A 12,500-nucleotide genomic window follows, 5' to 3' on the forward strand; every position below is an offset into this window, starting at 1 on the left:
CTCTCTCTCTCTCTCTCTCTCTCTCTCTCTCTCTCTCTCTCTCTCAAAAGAGAATCTTTAAAAGAAATTTATGACCTGTGTTTAATGTAAATAAAATAATGCAGAAGCAAATAACTATTCTCTCTCTCTCTCTCTCTCTCCTCTCTCTCTCTCTCTCTCTCTCTCTCTCTCTCTCTCTCTCTCTCAAAAGAGAATATCTGTTAGAAATGTTTGTGACCAGTGTTTAGGAGAAAATATTGCAAAAGCAAATGTTTATCTTTTTTAATTGTATTTCCATTTTTAGCAGGGTAGATTATTATTATTGTTATTATTATTATTATTATTATTTATTTGTTTATTGCCACTCAACTAATAGTATGATTATCCTTTTTCAGAAAGGGGCATACCACGAAGGCACCCTTTGTGTGGTGTGGCCCTAGTTGGGAGGGTCCAAAGACCTTGAGGAGGAGAGGGGCGCACACCTTCGCCTCTTACTCTCACACCCACACTAGCCACAGCCATGCTTGAACCAAGCAGTTCCGAGGAAGAATCTGAGGGTGAGGTTCAGGAGGAGCCCGGTCTTCACAGGAGCCTTCCTGCCCACCTCCGGAGGGGGGGTCCTCCCAACATGCCGTAGATGCCCCGTCTGTGGCGGCTGCCCCTGCGCACCCCTCACTTCAGGTGCCTGGACCTAATACCAATCTACCTAGGTAAGGCTTCCTTCGTGGTGTGAGCACTTCGCGTCTCTAGGGTCTATTTGTACTTGTATGTCCTGTCTAATAATATTTATATTAAATACTATCTTGATAGAATACTATCTTGATAAAATACTTTCCTGATAAAATACTATCTTGATAAATTATTCTTACGTGAGGATAATTATGTATGGAAAAGATTTTTTGAGTTTATTAGGGACATTGTATGATAACCATACATTCTTTCAAAATAAGTTCATTTGAAAACCTCTGATAGGACATACATGTATAATGGCCTAATGTGACTGCCGATTTTGCTCAATTCTTCCGAGACTTGAAGATTAATGAAGTCATTTAGAAATTCCTTTTCAGGGTCATACAAAAAATTTGAACTTTTTATATAACTGTTGTGTTGTATGAATTTTATTCTATTTTTTTTTTAATGTGTTGTTAGTTATTCCTCTTGGTATTCTTAAGTGTGTCAGTGTTTTGGAAATTTGAGTTTTCAAAAGTTACGATACCGTAACTTATGGGAGACTTGCCCTAAACAGAGAACCATTACATAGCAAGAAAATACAAACGTAGGACTTTGGCTTATGATTGCTTTTGGTCGAAGGAGATTTTCTCATTTAAAAAGGATTTGAATATCTTTGTATGGTGGTTTTAAAGTTGTTAAATTGCAGCTTCTCCTGAAAATATAAGCCATAAAGTTTTAGATTTCGAGTTGAATGTATAGCTTTATGGAAAACCAAAATATACATATTTTGTATTCAGAAGTCGTTTTAGATTTAGAGTTGAATGTATAGCTTTATGGAAAACCAAAATATAAATATTTTGTATTCCGAGTTCGTATGTGGCCTAACTTACCAGTAACCTAATGTCATCGCCGTATCTTTTGAAGTACTTAATGTGATAATCTTATGAAGTGTTTAGTCTTTGAAACTGAAAAACGACCGTTCTTTATAAAATTAGTGATTATTGCAAGACATCAAGTTGTTAATAAGAATTTTATAGCAATATTATAGGTTATTTTAAACCATTTAGACGCTGTTAAGGGGAGTAGTAATTTGAATGGTCATTTCAACCCATTTAACAATATTATTGATTAATGAATAAGATTAAAATTTCGCGAAAGTTTTATGGATTTTTAAGATAATTTAAGGGGTAACATGTTATCGCCAACCAAGTTGAAATACGCTAAGGTAATAATAAGCAATGAACTTGAATGTGGTCCCAAACTACTGAGGACCTTTTTAAATGGAAAATCTAAAGTTCAGTTGGTATTTTATGGGATAAACTGAAACTGAAATATATAGTGAATTTCAAAGGGAAGTTAAAACACTTGAAACATATTGCAAAAGAACAGGCTGATGGGACGTTGAAACTTGAAACTGTCGTTGGATTTGAAAAGTATTTTAACTCGATTCACTTTATATTCCTTTTAGTGGATTCCTGTATGATGAATATCTTCCGTGTAGATTGTGGGTTAACAAATTTACTAATGTAAAAAAAGATAAAAAACAAGGGGTACAATAATTTCTAGAATACATGACGCAGTATTAAAAAGTGTATTATTTTATATATATATATATATATATATATATATATATATATATATATATATATATATATATATATATATATATATATATATATTCAGGAAGACGGATAGATTACTTTATGCAAATGAGTGAGAGGGGTTTGTTCTTTGTTTGGTGGCCTTAAGTACTGATTGTATTGTTTGAACGGCATAAGAGAGAGAGAGAGAGAGAGAGAGAGAGAGAGAGAGAGAGAGAGAGAGAGAGAGAGAGAGAGAGAGAGAGAGAGGAGAATGATCTGTATTTCCCTGATAGACAAAAGCACGCGTCGCTAGGCACAATGGAAGCCTGGAATGGCGAATGAATGGAACCCGCGTTTGGAAGAGATATTTGATTATGCAGATATAATAGACTGTTGGGCCAAGTATCCGTGAAAGCGCCAGATTTGACAGTTTGAATGAGCCTCTCAATCAGTAGCTCCCTCGGTTCTGGGAAATTACTGTCACTGATGCAGTTCTTGGGATTTGATTGATGATTTACTGATTGTTTGTGGTGTTAAAAAATGTTTTTCATTGTTTTCTAGAATGATTATTTTTTTTTTATTTGATTTTATGTATATATTAGTGTATGCGACCCGTCAGAAATGATGGGTAAATATTTATCTACATATGTACACACATGGATACCCACCGCCTCTCACCAAGGTATGACTACTTCCTTTCCCCCCTCCCCCTGTACCCTGTATCCAGTTGTTGTAATTGCATATGTTTCTCTTATACACACACACACACATACACACACAAGCGCGCGCGCACACACACACACACACCCACACACACACACACACACATATATATATATATATATATATATATATATATTATACATGTGTGTATGTATGTATGTCTATTTACGCATATATATATATATATATATATATTTATATATATATATATATATATATATATACATATATATATTGTATATATATATGTATATATATATTATACATATGTGTGCATGTATGTATGTATGTACAGTATGTATATTTACGCATATATATATATATATATATATATATATATATATATATATATATATATATAATGTAGTGTGTATCTTTATCTTTATCTTCGAGGAAAATTGCCATCTGTCTTGATCTCCGAATATGGATCATTTTCTTCTTTAAATGTGGATAAGCAGCTTATGTGGAGAACTAACGGCGACCTTGGGATTAGGGACCTCTCTCTCTCTCTCTCTCTCTCTCTCTCTCTCTCTCTCTCTCTCTCTCTCTCTCTCTCTCTCTCTCTCTCTCTCTCTTTGTATTTTGGTTTTACTGCGTATTTTACTTGACACTGAGAATTATTTTCTCTATTTTCTGTCTATTGGAAAAGATGCATAATGGGTTAATAGTTTTGTATTAATAACGATAAGTTTTGATTCTGATCGTAATAACGTTATTTGGTTAATTTATTTTGTCAAATTTTGCCAACATTAAAAGAAAGAATTGTATTTTAGTTTTACAGCGTATTTTACTTGATACTGAGAATTATGTTCTGGATTTTATGTATTTTGAAAAAGACACATAATTGGTTAATAATTGCGTAGTAATAACGATAAGTTTTGTTTCAAATCGTAAAAAACGTTATTAGATTAATTTATTTTCTCTATTTTGTGTACATTGGAAAAGAGACATAATCGGTTAATAATTGTGTATTAACGATAACGTTTCATTGAAATCGTGACAACGTTTTGAAATTAATTTATTTTCTGTCATAAGTTTTACCAACATTAAAAGAAAGAAATGGATCACACGCTAACCGCAATCTTGTTTCTGAGGAAACGAATACTCCCTAAGTGGATAATGTTGCTTCTTTTGTAGGTGTTTTGTTAAGGGTTCCTTGAAAGTCATGTGAAAATAGGAATAAAAACCTTTGGGTTTTACGTGATATTCCAGTGAACCTAAAGGTTTGCTTTTACTACTGACTTATAACAATTGCTTCTTCCTCTAGTTTGTTGAATTTTTTATAGTTTATATAGGAAATATTTATTTTATTGTTGTTACTGTCTTAAAACATATTATTTTTCCTTTTTTCCTTTCCTCACAGGGATATTTTCCCTGACGTGGCCCCTGGGCTAATAGCATCCTGCTTTTTCAACCAGGGTTGTAGCTTAGGAATTAATAATAATAATAATAATAATAATAATAATAATAATAATGATGATTTATAGATAAATGTTGATGAAATATATTTTTATTATATATTAATAATACAATGAATGCGTTACTAAAATATTTCAATTTTATAAACATTGATAATTTTTATAAAATGCTAGTGAAAACTCGATTTTGTTTAAAAAAATGAATCTGATGAAGTATTCCAACTCAATAGTTACAATAATCTTGAAACGCTACGTTATTCTGTATAAATTGAGGCAATGAAATCGTTAATGGGAGTTTCATCTCTGTTGTCAAGATCCAGAGAATTAAACTCTATGGGCGGTGACTATTTCAGTAAATAGAGGGCCGAGTGTCTCTCCTATAAACCCGTAATAGAATCACCCAGTTGGAGGTAAAGGATACTACAATAAAGTTAATAAACTTCAGATATTCTTGTTAAATGGTGCTAAAAGTAAAAAGGTTGGAGCAAATGTTTTTATGTTGACCAGGCTGGCATGAGCCTTTCTATAGTTTATATGACATATCTGTTTTTGACGTTGTTAATAGTTTATATAGGACATATCTGTTTTGACGCTGTTACTGTTTTTTAGAATGATATATTGTTAATTTATTCTCATCATTTATTTATTTCCTTATTTCCTTTCATCCCTGGGCTATTTTTCCCTGTTGTAGCCCTTGGGCTTATAGCATCTTGCTTTTCCATCTAGGGTTGTAGCTTGGCTAGTAATAATAATAATAATAATAATAATAATAATAATAATAATAAGAAGAAGAAGAAGAAGAAGAAGAAGAAGAAGAAGAAGAAGAAGAAGAAGAAGAAGAAGAAGAAGAAGAAGAAGAAGAAGAAGAAGAAGAAGAAGAAGAAGAAGAAACACAAAACACGAAAAATAGAGAATGGATAAAGTTAACATACTTCAAATATTCTTGTTAAACGGTGATAAGAAGAAGCTCAAAACATGCAAAATAGAGAATTTTTACGTGAAAAATCAAATCCCTAAAGAAAAATATGATTAAGTTGGGAGATCGGATTTAGTAAACACGGACAAAAGTGAACGTACACACGAAAAACAAAGCTTTTAAGACGACTTTTATGATTTTAGCTCATCAAAATTAGAAACCACGTATTATACAAAACGCTTGCGTGAAAAACATTTTCCTTGAAATAATACTTTATCTGTTTTCAAAACACGTATGATAGAAAACGTTAAACTGAAAACAAGGTCATAAAAAGTATTATCAGTATGTGCATCAAATTGATAAAACATTAATTAATAAGTTATATAGATTCACACAAGTTAAATAGACTTGAATGTTCTTTCAATAGACCAGTGTTTATGTTGGTTGATTTTGGAACTAAGATTATATATATACATCATTCTCCCCAGGGATATTGATGTGTGGCTAAATGAGTTTGCTTTGGTGAAAGCAATAGTAATTGTAAGGCGAGTGTCGTGTTTGTGCGCTAGGATAAGGATGACTGTATATTGCTGTGATGAGATGCTGAAAGGTTGTAGTTCGGTTTCCAGTGCTTGTAGCATCTTGCTTCCCCAACTAAGGTTGTAGCTTAGCAATTAATAATAATAGTAAATAATCAGTTAAACTAAGGTGACTTGTGGTTAGTTCCATATGCAGTTGTAAACTTTAATTACCATAATTATTCTTCTCTGTTTGATGTACAGCGAGTTACAAATATCTACGCTCAGTAAATGTCCAAGTTTAAAGGGAATTGTGGATTTTTTTCCCCTTCAGAGATAATCACCAATTCCTCGTCAGCTTTATTTATGATAATACTATAATTTGGGACTGAAAAAAAAACACATAAAAAATGGAAAAACTGTGTAATCTATACCTTGAATGTTAATGATATCATCATCAAAAAGGAAATCTCTGATACCTGATAATGCAATCGTGATGAACACGAGGAGGGCTCACTCCTCTGTACACCCCACGCTAAGCGTATGTAGACGGTGAAAAATTATGGGAATATGGATGTACATTGCAATACAATTTAAAGTGATAACAAAAAGACAGTTGTAAATACTACCGCCAGAGAGTTATGGGGTCCTTTGACTGGCCAGACAGTACTACATTGGATCCTTCTCTTTGGTTACGGTTCTTTCTCTTTGCCTACACATACGCCGAATAGACTGGCCTATTCTTAACAGATTCTCCTCTGTCCTCACACACCTGACAACACTGAGGTTACTAAACAATTCTTCTTCGCTCAAGGGGTTTAACTACTGCCTAGCTATGGTAAGCAGCTCTTCTAGGAGAAGGAAACTCCAAAATCAAACCATTGTTCTATAGTCTTGGGTAGTGCCATAGCCTCTGTACCATGGTCTTCCACTGTCTTGGGTTAGAGTTCTTTTGCTTGAGGGTACAATCAGGCACACTATTCTATCTGATTTCTCTTCCTCCTGTTTTGTTAAAGTTTTCATAGTTTATATAGGAAATATTTATTTCAAGGTTGTTACTCTTCTTAAAATATTTTATTTTTCCTTCTTTCCTTTCCTTACTGGGCTATTTTCCCTGTTGGGGGCCCCTGGCATTATAGCATTCTGTTTTTCCAACTAGGGTTCTAGCTTAGCAAATAATAATAATAATAATAATAATAATAATAATAATAATAATAATAATAATAATAATAATAATAATAATAATAATATAGCAAGTGGTATCCCAAAAAGTGTTCAAATAATAAATTGAAAGGATAGAAAATACTAAGTAGGTCAAATGATACTCGTATGAAGTTGGAGTGTGCCATTACTTGTACGCAATTACTGGCATTTGGAATTGATTTTATATAAAGGTACTTTGACTGATTATAGTGAAATTGGTTGGCACGTGGTTTGAAATTATATATTGACTGATTTTTCATGTAGAACCTAATATTTAGTGATAAGGGGCAGACCAAGAGCAGTTTGTTTTCATCTCTTCATCGACACACAAGTTACAGCTCACTCATAAGAATACGTTATTATTATTATTATTATCATTATTATTATTATTATTATTATTATTACTTGCTAAGTGTAACCCTTGTAGGAAAAGAAGGATGATATAGGCCCCAGGGGCCCCAACAGGGAAAGTAGCCGAGTGAGGAAAGGAAGCAAGGAAAAATAAAATATTTTAAGAACAGTAACAGCATTGAAATAAATATTTACTATATAAACTATAAGAAATTGACTAAACAAGAGGAAGAGAAATTAGATATAATAGTGTGCCCGAGTGTACCCTTAAGTAAGAGAACTCTAACTCAAGACAGTGGAAGACCATCGTACAGATGCCATGGCACTAACCTAAGACTAGAGAAGAATGGTTTGATTTTAGAGTGTCCTCCTAGAAGAGCTACTTACCATAGCTAAAGTCTCTCTTCTACCCTTACCTAGAGGAATGTAGCCACTGAATAATAACAGTGCAGTAGTTAACCCCTTGGGTGAAGAAAAATCGTTATTGACATATGTTTGTTGTTAGTTCTGCTAACAAACATATCAACCACCTAAGTACTGCACATTGAGTGAACTTTTGGAACTATATAAACAAAAGTTGCTGATGGAAGATCAAAATTATGGTAAAAATCTGAAACATATAAATTTATTTCAATTTAGTTATAAAATTTAAAAAACTAATGCCTTTTACACAAAGTATATAGCATCCATAAAATTCATAGCAAGTATTTTGTCTATTATATAGAGTTCAAGAATAGTGAGCTATCTAAGAGTGCAGTGTGGTAGTTTCTTGCACTGATCATTCTTCAAGAACCTGAAAAATGCATTGTTGAAATACATAAGATTATGAAATACGCTAATTTTGCTTGTTCCATCTCGTGAGTGTAATTTTTTGCCCCAATTAAATAAAGACCTTCAAGTTTATTATATATAATTTCTAAGTACGAATAAACAGGAAATGTGATAAGTGCAACCGTTCCATTTGTTTATTCGAGCGCGATATTTATTCATTTAGGTTAATAAAGTTTTAATAAGCGATTGATTGATTTTCAAACATTCTATTTAAACTTGTGTACAGGGAAACAACAACTGCGCTTATTCTGCTAAACATTCCCCCTATTGGGAAGCTCACTGTGCCTTTATATCTAATATTTCTGCTTTAATGTTGTTACCGTTTCTTGAACCATTTTATTTTAACTGTTCATTACTTCTCATATAGTTTATTTCCTTATTTCTTTTCCTCACTGGCTTATTTTTCCCTGTTGGGGCCCTTGTCTTTATAGCATCCTGCTTTTCCAACTAGGGTTGAAGCTTAGCTAGTGATACTATTATTATTATTACTATCCAGGCTACGACTCTAGTTGGAAAAGCAAGATGCTATAAGCCCAAGGGCTCCAATAGGGAAAAATAGCCCAGTGAGGAAAGGAAATAAGGAAATAAATAAACGATGAGAATAAATTAACAATATATCATTCTAAAAACAATAATGATAATAATATCAGTATTGATATTAATGGAACATAATTATGAAATATAAAGCTTTGTTTTTAAAGATAATTAGCTTGTATTAGATGTGAACCATAAGAGAAGACCATAAAAATAAGCAAGTACAAACCTAGAGAGATAGGAATACGGAAAGAAAAGGGGAAAGCAATTTAAAAACTCTTGAAATTGAAATGATTTTAATGTAATACTTTTAAAAATATTCTATAAGTAAAATGTAATAATGTTAAAAGTCTTAAGTTTTTCTCACACCGCTACGTTTTCTAACCATCTCTCTAAACTTTGTTTCTTTTATGAAATTCAGGCCTTCTCCATCATGAGGCTCAGTACCACACAGTTTTCTAGAAGTTTTATTCCAGCTGTTACCAAGTTGTGGAATGATCTCATTAATCGGGTAGTTGAATCAGTAGAACTTACAATGTTCAAAGTTGGAGCAAATGTTTTTATGTTGACCAGGCTGACATGAGTCTTTTTATTGTTTATATCTGACATATCTGTTTTTGACGTTGTTAATAGTTTATATAGGACATATCTGTTTTGATGCTGTTACTGTTTTTAGAATGATATATTGTTAATTTCTTCTCATCACTTATTTATTTCCTTATTTCCTTTCCTCACCGGGCTATTTTTCCCTGTTGGAGCCCTTGGTCTTATAGCTTCTTGCTTTTCCAACTAGGGTTGTAGCTTGGCTAATAATAATAATAATAATAATAATAATAATAATAATAATAATGATAATAATAATAATAATAATAATAATAATCAGTGAAATTTTCGAGCGAAAATAATCTGTAAAAAGGAAGCGTTTTCCACCTCCATAAATCTCTGATCATTCTCCCCAGGGATATTGATCGTTAACGAATCATGCGTTAGGCTTAATCGCCTTGCCATTATGAATGTGGTGGTGAGGAGTATAAGGACAGTTACGGAATCCTCATAGGATTCATGTGACTTTTAGGGCAAGTATCTAAATGGTTGATTATGCTTTTTTTTTATTTTCATATTCTGATAGGGATGAGATTTCTTTTTCTGTTTAGAATGAAGAGTCCAAGATGAGCTGGCGATTGATAAGCATCCAAAATGATCAGAGTAGATTTTATTAAATATATCAACGTACATTTGGACGAATTATGTATCCTCCATATATATATATATATATATATATATATATATATATATATATATATATATATATATATACACATACATATATATATATATATATATATATATATATATATATTTATATATAAATATATATATATATATATATATATATATTTATATAAATATATATATATATATATATATATATATATATATATATATGTGTGTGTGTGTGTGTGTGTGTGTGTGTGTGTGTAAGTAATTTAACACATGCATATTACATAAATATGCATAATTTTTCACATTTGTATATTTCTGGATGATACAAAATGTTAATACTTCCTGTTTAACAGTAAAGGGTACACTATGATATAAAAATAAAAGTACGCATACTTAACGCATAAATTTGAAGTATATAACAAGCAATATATATTTTTCCGATGATCTTTTATATCAACCTTAACAACAGGAAGGAAACTGATCTGAGGCAGAATATTCTTTAAAAGAAAACTACAATAAAATAGTCTCGTTGAGAGAAATAACGATACTGTGAAATTGTATGCGTGAAATAATCCGTATGAACAAAATAGAAAATGAAAAATTGTGACTGTAAATATCCGTGAATAAAGTAACAAAAGGAAATGTGAAAATCGTGACTGTCAGTATTCGTGAGTAAAGTAGCAAAATAAAATATGAAAAATAGTGACTGTTGATATCCGTGATTAAAATAACAAAATAAAATATGTAAAAATAGTGACAATTAGTATTCGTGAATAAAGTAACAAGATGAAATATGAAAAATTGTGACTGTTAGTATTCGGGAATAAAGTAACAAGATAAAATATGAAAAATAGTGAATGTTAGTTTCATGATTAAAGTAACAAAAAATACGAAAAAAGTGACTTAATATCCGTGAATAAAGTAAGAAAATAAAATAGGAAAAATAGTGACTGTAAATTGCCAAAAAGAAAATAACCAAAATAACAAAAGAAAGTATGAAAAATAGTGACTGTAAATAGCTAAAAAGAAAGTGACCAAAATAAAATATGAAAAATAGTGACGGTATATAGCCAAAAAGAGTGACCAAAATAACAAAAAAAAGTATGAAAAATAGTGACTATAAATAGCCAAAAAGAAAGTGACCAAAATAAAATATGAAAAATAGTGACAGCAAATTGCCAAGGGAAAAAGAAAGTGTTGGGAATAAGGATCAAGGGTTGATATTAAAGATGTCATTTGTCGTCGGGTGTGAGAAAGTTTGTGGCGCATTTTATCCAAGGTTCCTTTGGGAAATTATCCCCAGCCAAACCAGCTTTCAACTAAGGCCACTTTATTCTCTTGGGTACATCCTCTGCTAATTGTTATTGATATCCCCGACACACACACACTAGCCTGAAGGACACTCCTCTCTCTCTCTCTCTCTCTCTCTCTCTCTCTCTCTCTCTCTCTCTCTCTCTCTCTCTCTCTCTCTGTCTTTTGATTGAATATTCTTTTATTTGTAGTTTATTTTTTACAGTGAACGATATCGGCGACAATGACCTTAGATGTCAGGATGCCAGAAAAACCTCAAATCTCTCTCTCTCTCTCTCTCTCTCCTCTCTCTCTCTCTCTCTCTCTCTCTCCTCTCTCTCTCTCACTCTTAATTGAATATTTTTTTATTATTTTTTTTAGTATACAATAAACGATATCGGCCTCAATGACCTTAGATGTCAGGATGCCAGAAAACCTCAAATCAATCTCTCTCTCTCTCCTCTCTCTCTCTCTCTCTCTCTCTCTCTCTCTCTCTCTCGTCTCTCTCTCTCCTCCTCTCTCTCTCTCCTCTCTCTAACGTGTCTGTAAGTATTCTATGCTTAGGAAGCTTTTATTGCAAGATAATAGTCTTCTATTGTCTTCTAAACTAGTGTATGCTCATCTTCATCTGCAACATCCAGGCGCTACTATTGAACCTATTCCATTGATTTGTGAAGTGATTTTTGCTATAAGAGTTTGTTCTTTTTTCAACTCTAAAGAAAGTTTTATGGCAGTGTTTTTGCTTTCGCATTTTTTTTAATCAGTAAAACACTTTCGGTAGGTTTTGTTCTAAAAGTAAAATCGAGTCCTTTTTTATGTTTCAGTTTAATACTTTTGATATATTTTGCTCTAAAAGTAAAAGTGAGCATTTGAAGGGCGATTGTGAATGGCAGAGGCAAGGGACAGTGACAATGCCCTTGCAAGACAATGGCCTGCAGATTGAGCATATATACATATGAGTGACCCAAGGCAGGGCCAGGGAGGACCAGGGAATGGCTGCTGATGACTCAGCAAGTAGACCTGTAGGCTCCCCCAAACTAGCCATTCTTAGCTCTCAAGGGTGGTGAGGTTGCAGACACTACACGAAACTATCGAGCTTCAGTGGGTCTAGAACCTCAATCCGTTAGGTAGGGATGTTTCCATTTGGCCACTAAAACGTATCTTAGAAGTCTAAATTTTAACCGAAGTTGTTTGTCTAGGTATGAGGTTAGTTCTAACTGTCTTGCCTTCTCTACCATAAGACTCCATACTACAAGTT

At 32.5% G+C, this 12,500-nt stretch overlaps 1 long non-coding RNA gene across 1 annotated transcript in view; it reads left to right on the top strand.

Moving 5' to 3' along the window:
- Window positions 1-12,500, top strand: part of LOC137622476 (uncharacterized) — a 535,846-nt gene that overhangs the window by 471,239 nt on the left and 52,107 nt on the right. The window contains exon 2 of the long non-coding RNA XR_011040453.1: window positions 375-689. This is a non-coding gene — a long non-coding RNA (uncharacterized lncRNA). The remainder of the gene's footprint in view (window positions 1-374; window positions 690-12,500) is intronic.

This window comes from Palaemon carinicauda, chromosome 2 (assembly GCF_036898095.1).
Source record: "Palaemon carinicauda isolate YSFRI2023 chromosome 2, ASM3689809v2, whole genome shotgun sequence".
In the NCBI taxonomy this organism is placed as follows: Eukaryota; Metazoa; Arthropoda; class Malacostraca; order Decapoda; family Palaemonidae; genus Palaemon; species Palaemon carinicauda.